The sequence below is a fragment of the Telopea speciosissima genome, chromosome 5 (assembly GCF_018873765.1).
Source record: "Telopea speciosissima isolate NSW1024214 ecotype Mountain lineage chromosome 5, Tspe_v1, whole genome shotgun sequence".
Lineage (NCBI taxonomy): Eukaryota > Viridiplantae > Streptophyta > Magnoliopsida > Proteales > Proteaceae > Telopea > Telopea speciosissima.
In genome coordinates, this window is record NC_057920.1 from 62,593,094 (window position 1) to 62,604,397 (window position 11,304).

Consider the following 11,304-nt stretch of genomic DNA (forward strand, 5'->3'; position numbering starts at 1 on the left):
GCCCAGGCCACAAGTAGAAAATAAAGAGGTAGAATACATAACCCAAACATGTGATGGCGAGGGTGTCCATCGGGTTTGTTAGAAACCACCTAAGGACAAAGAACCTGCTTGAGTCTCCATCGAGAAGACCCCGATAAGAAAAATCATTGAACAACTTTGCGGAGCTTCGTACTCGGGCACACCCTCAAATTACGCCACTCATCGAGAACTAGTAACTTAACGGGAATTAGACAACATGGAGGCATCCTTAGAGGGATGTATGATGAATTTAAAAGTTTAGAAAATCTAAGTGATGGATCAAACCAGGATGAAACATCCACAAGGCCAAACTCCCCATCCTTCTCCCGGATGGAGCCACCGGTAGGAAAGGTAGGAGTAATAATAGCGAACAAGAGTTCGAAATAGACAAACCAATGTTAAGAAAAGATTTTGATCTTCCAATAAATAAAGACAAGAAAGAATGGTTTTTTAAAAACACTACTTGGACCAACAAGCTAAAATCGGAGAACATTGGTATGAACAAATGAACAAACATAGAACCAACATAATATTCTTCACCTACCTAGACATTTCGCCCGAGTACCATGGGTTAGAATACCCATTTGAAAACATAGCCCCAACCCAGAAGACTACACTCTCTGGATAACGAGATAAAGATGAGGAGATTGAATCCATTCATCCTCCCTATAACATAATCAAGATAAAAGCAGAAGCAACGAAACCATAGGAGCACCTTGAGATCAACATCTGGAAACACGAGAGCGACAAAAAATTAATCGATCTAGCAAACTATTCAAACCAGCACCTCCTAACCATAGGAGACACTAAATAGGATAGAGAACATAGTACAAACAAAACCCAGTACTTCCCAGGAATTTCACCATCGAGAACACCCAAGTACTCGAGAGGCATAGGCCTCTATTCATACCTCATAACATAAGCTTGAGATCTGCAAAAGCTTTGAGCAGAGCTAATGCATTGAAAGAAATTGAACAGAGGCTCAAAGGCTTAGTAATACCAGAGACACCAAACAAGGAATCCCAAGACTCGGCAGTAGCCAAGTCGATGTAATAAGGTCTCAAGAAAATAAACCCGAGTTCCATACATAGGATTGAAGAAGACTATTACCAAAGGTCCAAGCCAAAACCCGATTGTTTAGATCTACAAATAGAGAACAGGGGAATGTATCCCCGGGCCTCTTATCAAAGTGGCGTAATCTATGAATGGAACATAGCGGCATGTCGAATATAACATCAAAAATAAGTTACATGAGATGACAATGGTAGCAAATGCCTACCGGATAAAAAGAAACTTACGATCAGGCAGTAGCCGATCTTCTAGTCTCGGGCTTTACGAGGCCAATTAAAAGGATGGTGGGACTTCGTCCTAACCAAGAACAAAGAATAGCAATCTGTATGCGATGCATTGATGACCGAGGAGAAGTAATCCAAGATAGGAATGGACCTATTGAGGATGCAGATAAATACACTCATCTTCAACTTAACCAAACATTTCCTAGGAGATCCATCTAAACTCAAAGATAGATCATTGAACAATTATCAAACCTAAAATGCGAGAAAATTACATGACCTTAAGTGGTACAAAGATATCTTCATGACGGAGTTATGTCGGGGAAGATGCAAATCTCCCATTACGGAAAGAAAAATTCCTAACAGGCCTCCCGAATATTTTGGAAAAGATAAAACGGCCGAGAAAAGAGAACAACGGAGAAATTCCCTACGACGAGTTACACTTATGGGAATTAAATAGTATCATCCACGAAGAAGCAATGTCTCTTTGTACAGACCTAAGACTAGCCCAACAAATGAAAAAAGAAAATAAGTCCTATAGAAAAGAATTAGGAGGGTTACGTCAGGCAGTATGGGTTCCACCTTCCCCAAAATCGGAGAAGAAACATAAAAGGAAATCCCATAAATTCAAAGAATCATCCAAGCACTACAAAGAAGACAAGTATAAAAAATATGAACCAAATAAGTACTATTCAAAACCAATGTTCAATAAGAAAAAGCGGTTCAACCAAACCAAAGCCACGAAGAACCAAAAAGGATGATACCAAAACTACCTCAGGAAAAACCCAAAGGTTGTTTTAAGCTGTGGGAAACCAGGCCACATAGCCAAATCTTGTAGAATAGCCAAAAGGGTTAGCTTACTTAGCCTGGACGAGTACTGACAAAAAATATTGAAATATTCTCTAAGTCGACTCGGAGGATTTGGACTCGGAAGAAGAAGTCTTCTATGAGGCCATCAACCAAATAAACCAAGATCAAGACTCAAAGTCCGAGTAGTAGCGATGACACAGAGCCGGATGCGATTGCATGCAAGCGCATAACCTCTGCCATAAAAGCGAATGCTCCGCACCACGTGACGGCTCGAAACCAAATCCATTGGCATGATAAGACAATCCTTCTTGGATGCCATTGAACAAATAGCGAGGCGTTCAAATTAGAAAAGCGATTGCTCAGAAGAAGCGGACAAGCTTTAGAAGAAAACAAAGAAAGACCTAAGGCTTATGATATAAACCAGGTCTTCAAAAGGTTTGAACAAAGGAAGGCGCAAGTAATTGGAAAACACTAGAATAACAAATCGAAAGTTACTACCCAAGATTTAAAAGAGAAATAAAAGAAGTAAAAGCGAGTTAATTAAACTAAAAGGAAAGTCAAAACAAATTCGGGAAGAACCGAGAACAAGGACAAGAATCGGGCTCCCAAAATTTCATAGCAAGCATATATACTTCTCCCCAAAAATGGCATGTAAAGGTCAAATTAACCATAGGCTCTTCCTATAAGTTTTCTTGATAGCCCTCATAGACTCGGAGAGCCAGGTGACGTATCCAAGAAGGAATAATTCCAACCCGGTATTACCAAAAAGCGCACGAGAGGCTTACCACGGCCGGTGGTGAATACATGAATGTTCATTACAAATTACGAAGTACATATATGCAATCGGGGCATATGCTTCAAACAAGCCTTTATCCTAGTAAAGAATCTAGATGGACGAGGTAATTCTAGGACAACCATTCATAGAATTAATTAAACCCTTTAAAGTAACCAACAAAGGCTTAACCACCAAGATAGGCAAACAAAAATTACGTTTGAATTTTTAGAACCTTGGACCTAGAACAAATAGGACGAGCAAAAGTGCATCTATAACAAAGGATCCTACCATTAGAAGTATAAAAGCCAAAGAAAGACACCTAAGTCATTTAAAAAATGAAATCATGCACATCAAGACTGGAACAATTACAAGAACAGCCAATAAAAACCCAGGTTGATAGATTAAGAACCGAGTTCGAAGATAATCTATGTTACGAATTCACGATGCTTTTTGCACGAGGAAAAGACACATAGTAAAATTACCATACGAAAAGGAATTCTCGAGAAAAAAACATTCCAACCAAGGCCGAGGCCCATTTAAATGAGCCAGGGAACTTCAAGAGACCGCAAAAAGAAATTCAAGAGTTATTAAATAAAAACCTCATTAGAAACGGCAAGTCTCCACTGGAGTTGTCTTTGCCTTCTATGTAAACAAGAATGCATAAAGAAAGAGGAGCACCAAGATTGGTCATAAATTATAAGCCCCTTAATGATGTCCTACAATGGATTAGATACCCAATCCCTAACAAGAAAGACCTACTCCAAAAATTCACAAAGCCAAGATCTTTTCAAAGTTTGACTTAAAGTGCGGATATTGGCAAATCCAGGTTCATGAACAAGACAAATACAAAACAGCCTTCACCACACCCTTTGGTCATTACGAATGGAATGTAATGCCATTTGGTCTAAAAACTGCCCCAAGTGAATTCCAAAACATAATGAATGATATATTCAACCCGTACGTGAGTCACGCAATAGTTTACATAGATGATGTCTTAATATTCTCGGACACCATAGACCAACACTTTAAGCACCTTAGAAACTTCTACCAAGTAGTCAAAACCAATGGGCTAGTACTATCAAAAAAGAAGATGGACCTATTCCAAACTAAAATTAGGTTCTTAGGCCATTACATACATCGGGAACCATCATTCCCATAGAAAGGACAATGGTCTTTGCGAAAAGTTTTACGATGAAATCCTAGAAAAGAAGCGATTCGAGAGATTTCTAGGAAGCCTAAATTATGTTAGAGACTTCCTCCCAGGAATAAGTAAGACTGTGAACCTCTGACCAAAGACTCAAAAGAAACAACCAGCCTGGTGTGAGACCCATACCAAGGCCGTTCAAGATATCAAGAAACTAGTAAAAGTCTGTCTGGTTACGGCAAACCCGGACCTCCCAAAAATTGTTGAGGCGATGCCTCAGGCCTAGGATATGGAGGAGTCCTCAAGCAGATTGACCAAGGAAGGAAACCACAGTTGATACATACGGACTATGGAACCAAGCCCGGAAGAATTACAGATTACCATTAAAAGGAAATTTTATCGGTAGGCTTATGCATTCGGAAATTTGAGTGATTTACTAAACAAAAGATTTTTAGTAAGAGTTGATTGCGGTGCGGACCAAACAAGTTTTAAAAAATGATGTTCAAAATATTGCATCAAAACAGATTTTTGCAAGATGGCAAGCACTCTTATCAAGCTTTGATTTTGAAATAGAACACATAAAAGGAGAAATGAATTCCATCACTGATTTTCTCACAAGGGAATTTTTGCGGGGACCCGAGTCATTTCGGTAATCATGGCTCCTAAGGAGCCTCCCGATCAAAAACAAAATCAAGAGCTCCTATGCAAAACCAGCCCCATCAAAACAATTGGCCTTGACCTCTTTCGGTGTCCCATACAACCAAGTAGTAGCCACAAGCTCCACCCAAATAGTCCCGACCACAAGAACCACCTCAATAGTGTCTAGGCCCGATTACAACATCGGTATCCAAACCAAGTTTTACCCCAAAAGCAGTACATCCAAAAACGATTACTACGAGGTCCTAGTATCCCTTGATGAACAACTTACCAAAATGCCGGACCCCTAATGACATTGCCAGGAGTATTTTTAGGGGTGGCAATACTATACCTCAAGCAATGCAAAGTCCCAAGAATTCTATGAGTTCATCCTCATGATCTTGATTCCATCGAGGATCAAACAAAACTTTGATAAAGCAGACCTAATCTTGTGACCCACACATCGATTACTATTCTCAAGATCCTCGGCCTACGATTGGGGTGCACACCCTTTACAACATAAGAAGTTCTCACAAAACTACCGACCACAAGAGTACCACTTCTTTGATTACATCGATGCATGGTACCATGCATTCTTGTACCGAATTGAGAATAAGCACTCGTGGTTTTACGCCGATTATAAATTCTCGATTCTATCGTCCGGTTCCCAAAATGGTGGACCACTTACGGTCCAATCCTTGACATCTTACCGAGATCCCATTTTGAAGCCTATCATGTATTTTGCCAGACTGCGAGCAGATCCTGAGCGGCGGATCTCTTAAGGTTTTTATCCCTTTGCAAACTTGCATGGATAATGTATTAGGAATATGAGACCACCATACAAGAGACCGATGAATGGTCCATTGAATCCCTCATCGGAGGATTGAGTAAAATGGTGGGATAAATGTGATTTCACAAAATGCTCCAAGGAAACCCTCATCAAAGCCCTTAGCAAGTCAAGGACAAAGCCCAAATTACAGGCCCAACTAAGGCCGATTAACGAGCTCAAGCAAAATCCAAGTCGGCAAAGCAAAAGCTCAAGAAGCCCGGCAAGCGAGAAATCGCGTGGCCCATTGGCGCAATAGAATCTGAAGAAGAAGAAGCCCATTGGAAGGAGCCCATTCTAGTGTAGGATCCATTGGGCCGCATCTCCATCAAGGAGAATCGCCCGAGATCCCAACAGTGAGCAGAAGAAGTAGTGCAACCATTCTCCACCTCACGACCAAGTCCACAAGAAGAAACTTGGGCGACCTCGGAGACCCAGGAAGTAATCCACCTTTCACACCCTGGATTAGGGTATATGGATCCTAGCCAATGGGCAATCAGGCAACCCGAAAGGGAAAAGGATGCCTACGTTAGTGTGACGTAAGGATAACTCCTATCACACTATTGCCACAACTTCGACAATTAAAATATTGAGTTTAAACGTGCGAACACAATGTGGAAAACAGTTTGTCCCGGATATGGAATGCCACGTGTCCCCACTACCCGATGCGGAAGAATCTTTCTAGAAGACCCTTTTTCAAGATGCCTTTCACAAGGCAAGCGATGCAAAAGCAATGTCGGCACATCCGTCAAGTTGGGACCCTCCACCAGAGCATTTCTCATTCATCTTTCGACCCACGATAAAAGTTTGATTCCATTCTTCTTTGGGCCAAAGGACAAAAAGACGCGTGATTCACGGAGGCACCTCGTGATACGCAAGCCCCCGCTCAAGACCCAAAAAAGTCTACTTAAGACCGGACTTCACAAGAAGGAGGAGGAGTTTTACGGAGAAGAGAACTCGACTCTATCCTCTCCAGGTCTCCGTCAAGCATTTTAGTTTTTCATTTTTATTTTTCAAGTTGTAAAAGACTTGAACATCGAAGCACAAGTCTCGTCCTCAAGCCCCAATCTTGTAACGGACTGTCAAGCTTTCATCCCGATCAAGGCTTGCCTCCTGCAAGTAGTTACTATTAGTCTTCTCCCAAAACCGGTAAGTTATTTCCAAGACTTGAATGATATCAAGAATGTAATTGAGATCTCTGTAAAAGCACAAGTTTATAAATTCTTCGCATTTTCTACTTATCTTCAAATCTCATAAGACCAAGTTTTATCATAAGTTTTTCCGCCTTATTTCCTGAATACGATCCCACACACTTTGAGCACTCGTAGTACGATCCTTCGGTTTCCAGCATATATATATATTTATCTAAGAGATCACTAGATTAAGCTACAGCTAATCTACAATAAATAGCCGATTTCAATGTAAATGACTTCACTTCAGTATAAATTGTTCACAATAACCTAGAAACATTTTAAAAAAAAGGCCAAATGTTCTCTGTGCCAGGGGCGCAGGCTGCGCCCAGACAGATGGGCCTGGGTGAAATGACCACTCTGCCCCCTGAATGGCAAGCCCATGTGTCTGGGCGCAAGCTGAGCTGCGGCACAGAGAACATCAGCTCTTAAAAAAATAGAAATTGTCAGAACAAAACCAATAGTATCACTCTATTAGTAGTACACAACAACAAGATATTCTTAATCAATGGCTAATTTCATATTCTTAATCAATATATGTATATTCCTCTCCTTAATACATCAAATTGTACTACACATGCATACATGCCTTTTTCTTTTTTTTTTTGGGGTTTGCATGTTAAATCGGAAGGATTGAATTATTTTCTCTTCTCTTGATTCATAATGGAAGTTGAAACATAGTTCGTAAATGTAGGCGGTTTTGCCGAACTACGTAAATCTATATATAATTGGATCTAGCTCCTGTCTAGCCATGGCGGGAGCTGGACTGTCAAACACCCCCTTAAGATCATTACACCTGGCCTTAAAGGAATCCAACAGTCAGAAAACACGATGGATATTTTAATCCATCTTCCTCTCTCACCCTCTCGTTTTATGAAACCCGACCCAACTTTATTCAAAATCCATATCTCGAGTCTTATCGACCCAGATTTTTTCTTGTGTGTAGCTCTAGAACATCAGGAGGGGAGAGAAAATTGATCCCCACAATCGAAGAGGAGTTGAAGAGATCCTTGCTGTACAGCAGCCTTTTGATGCCGGTGATGGACCAGTCTGAAATTTAGATTCAGAACGAAAATGAGAGAAAGGGAAGAGAAAGAGGATAAGGGTTTTGTCTAACAAGAGGGTGAGTGAGAGGAAAAATTGGATTTTGAGAATCAGTCAGGTCGGGTTCGTCAAATGAAAGGATGAGACAGTCAAAAGAGCTAAAATGATAGAAGAAACCCAGATGACCGTTGGATGCTACTAAGGCCAAGTGTTAGCATCTTAGTGGGATACTGCACCGTCCAACTCCCGCCACGACTGAACAGAGCCAGATCCTCATCCGGTTGTTTGTCATGATCGAACAACCCCATATTCAATTCCCTTTCTGGTGTCTTGTTCTTGTCGGGCTTCTCGGGCAGAATTGGTTGCCGATCTCTCTCCTCTCTTCTCACACACTATGTAGGTGCTCAACCGGAAAAAAAATTTACAATTTTCTTGCCATTTCTTATCTTCATGGCAAGAATTTTTTTTGGTTGGCGATAGAACATAGCGGAGTTTTCGAGGCAATTTTCAAAATTTGACTTGGATTCTTTTCTTCTATCCAGGCTGATCCAATACGACGAGAAAATCCAAGAAAACCATACAGAATCTTGTACGGTTTTTTCATTTTTTTTTCAAAAACACCCTAAACTTTTCATATGACCGGTCTCTCTCCCACTCATACACATACAGAGAAAAATGACAACCACCTCAGAAAATCTCACGACGTCACTCTGGTTTGATAGCCAATACGTCAGAAGGACAGCAATCCCAAAAAAAAAGAAACAAAAAACCAAAAGGCACTAAAGTAGTGGGACCATCATGGTAGAATTCTTAAAAAAAGTTTTTTTTGACATAAAAAATTAAGAAGGCCAAATCAGCAATTTTTGTCCGGCCCGTGAAAGCATCTGTCCCTTTTTTTTTGTTTTTTTTGGGGGCAATTACTCTCACTATCCTACACTTAGTCTATATTTATTAAAATTACCCTATCTTATATTTCTTTTATGAAACTACCTTGTTTTTAAATTTTTACATCTTATTCTACCTTCATATTTTTAAATATCCAGATTACCCTTCCTTTTCACCTAGTAACCTGCTAATCTATTTAATCTATCATTCTTTTTTTACTTTTTACTATTTTTATCATTAAAATAGTAAAAAATGAAAGCACCCGTCCGTTTCTTCTCTCTCTCATTTTTTACTCCATTCATTTTAGTGCATGATATCGAAACAGGTATCGATAACCTACAAAATCGGTCGATAACAATACAGTATCGGCCTGGATCAATTGTATCAGACAAAATTACCCTTGAATCGCCTTTAAAAAATGAGTTTTTTTTACCATTTTTTCCCTTGTCCGTATCGTGCTATCGATACGGTATTGGCATCGTATCGATATCGGTGACTAGCAAAATCAGTACCTATCGCCTGATACGGGCGATACGATACCGATACTTAGAATCATGATCTATCGAAAAAGAACGATGAGGACGAAATGTTGAATAAAAAATTAATTAAATAGAAAAATTGAAGAAAAAAAAAACAAATAGAATTAAAAATGGGAGACAGAAAAAGCGGATGGGTGCTTTCATTTTTTTACTATTTTAATGACAAAAATAGAAAAAAATGGTAGGTTAAATAGATTAGCAGGTTACTAGGTGAAAAGGAAGGGCAACTAGGTATTTAAAAACGTGAGAGTAGACGTAGATGCAAAAGTTTAAGAGCAGGGTAGTTTCATAAAAGAAGTTTAAGATAAGATAGTTTTAATAAATATAGGTCAAGTGTAGGATAGTGATAGTTATTACCCCTTTTTTATTATACAAACAACTGCCCCTTTACCCTGTGCAAATGGGTACGTCAATCTTATCGTTACTTTTCTGGATCAGGATTGTCTACGGCCTGCCTAACCGTAGCAACGCCCTAATGAGGCACGGTGCAATGACCACCCTACCCCTGCCCGAGTGCCTTGCCCAAGTACGGGTAAGTTGGTCATTGTGCCACCCCTCATTAGGGAGCTACTATAGCTGCTGTGGGCAGCAAGCCGTAGACAATCTGAATTCTACTTTTTTTACCCGGAAAAAAAAAAATCTTATCTTTACCGGACGCTCAGCAGCATGACTTGACCTTCATTAGCCTACAATTTCCCTCTTCTTCCACATACTAATTTTTTGGTAGAAATTTTGCATATTAATCATAAAATTACAAGATTAGGTAAAATCAGGTTTGTTTTTACAAAACTAATCACTCATTGTTTGGATTTACAAAACTAGTCAAAGCAGTGTCTTCTCTCAATTAAGAAACTTTTTTGACAATTTTGCCCCATCTCCCCTTGTCTGATTACGTTTCTTCCATGGGTCCACCCGCTCCTACTCCCCTTCTTCTTCCTACCACCCACCTGCCATGCCCCTGCGCCCACACACCCCCACACCCTGCTGCACCCTAACCCCCTACCCCACCTTCTTCTTCTTCTGTAATACATCTTCCATGCATATTGAAAGCAATAATTTTTAAAAAAAATTAACAATTTAGAGTGACCCAGAGATTACTCAGAGTATCAGTAACTTGAAACCTGTTTCGTCAGCCTAGTGATTGTAGTTATGAGAAGGGTTCATAACTCACCCATCTCTTCTTCCAACACAGAAATTATAAGCTTGCGATGAACAGAGGGAACCAATTAACATGGCAACAAAAAGGCTAGAGGGTGTCTACAACTCCATGGCTACAGAGAATAATAAGTAACAAAAAACCCAGAAAAACAACTGAGACTCTCAAATTCAGGCCGACTTTATAAGCGAGAAAGAGAGAAAGAAAGAGAAGAAAAGGAAACTAATTAAAAGAATAGAAAATCTTTCCTTTAGTAAAGAAAGGAAAGATTGGGGGAGGAAAATAGAAAGTTTAAAGCTACAGTAGGTGGCGAATCAAAGTGTGCTTGTATATGACATATATAGCAAGATCCGCTAATGATATTACAATTGCAAAGTGGTGAAGATTTCAGAATCATCGCCTGCTCTATATTTTTCCATGTATTGAACCGTATAACTACATTAACCAAACTCCTCTACATTTGATAGAGAACCATATTACAATCATGTTTGATCATGGAAGAAGATGGAGATCTGGCGACACCCTTTTGGCTACAAACCAACAACACTCTACATCATCTCTGCAATCGCCGTTCATCGTCTCTCCTTAATCATTCTTTGTCGATCGTGTTGCTCTCCATTGTCGCATTCCTCCTTTTTTTTGTAATTTTTTCGCTTCTTAGGGTTTCAAACCCAATTTCGTGAAGAGGAGTAGGGATTCAGTCAACCTCTTGCATGTTCTCTTCGCTATTGCTTGTGGGTTTCTCCTATAGGAGGAACGATGATAGTTCCTCCTCCAATTCCTCCAGCACGGGTGAAGTTAATGGCGTCGTTGCTCATGTCTCAGAAACCGTCTCAGAGAACCCACCTCAATCAACAATTCCGAGACATCAATGGTTAAAATATGCTTTGGATCTGAGGATCTGTGGTTCTATGGGGACTACTACTTCCAATTCGACCAATTCGATTTTGACAAACATTGTTCGTTTGAGGAGAAATCTGCAGGAAGAA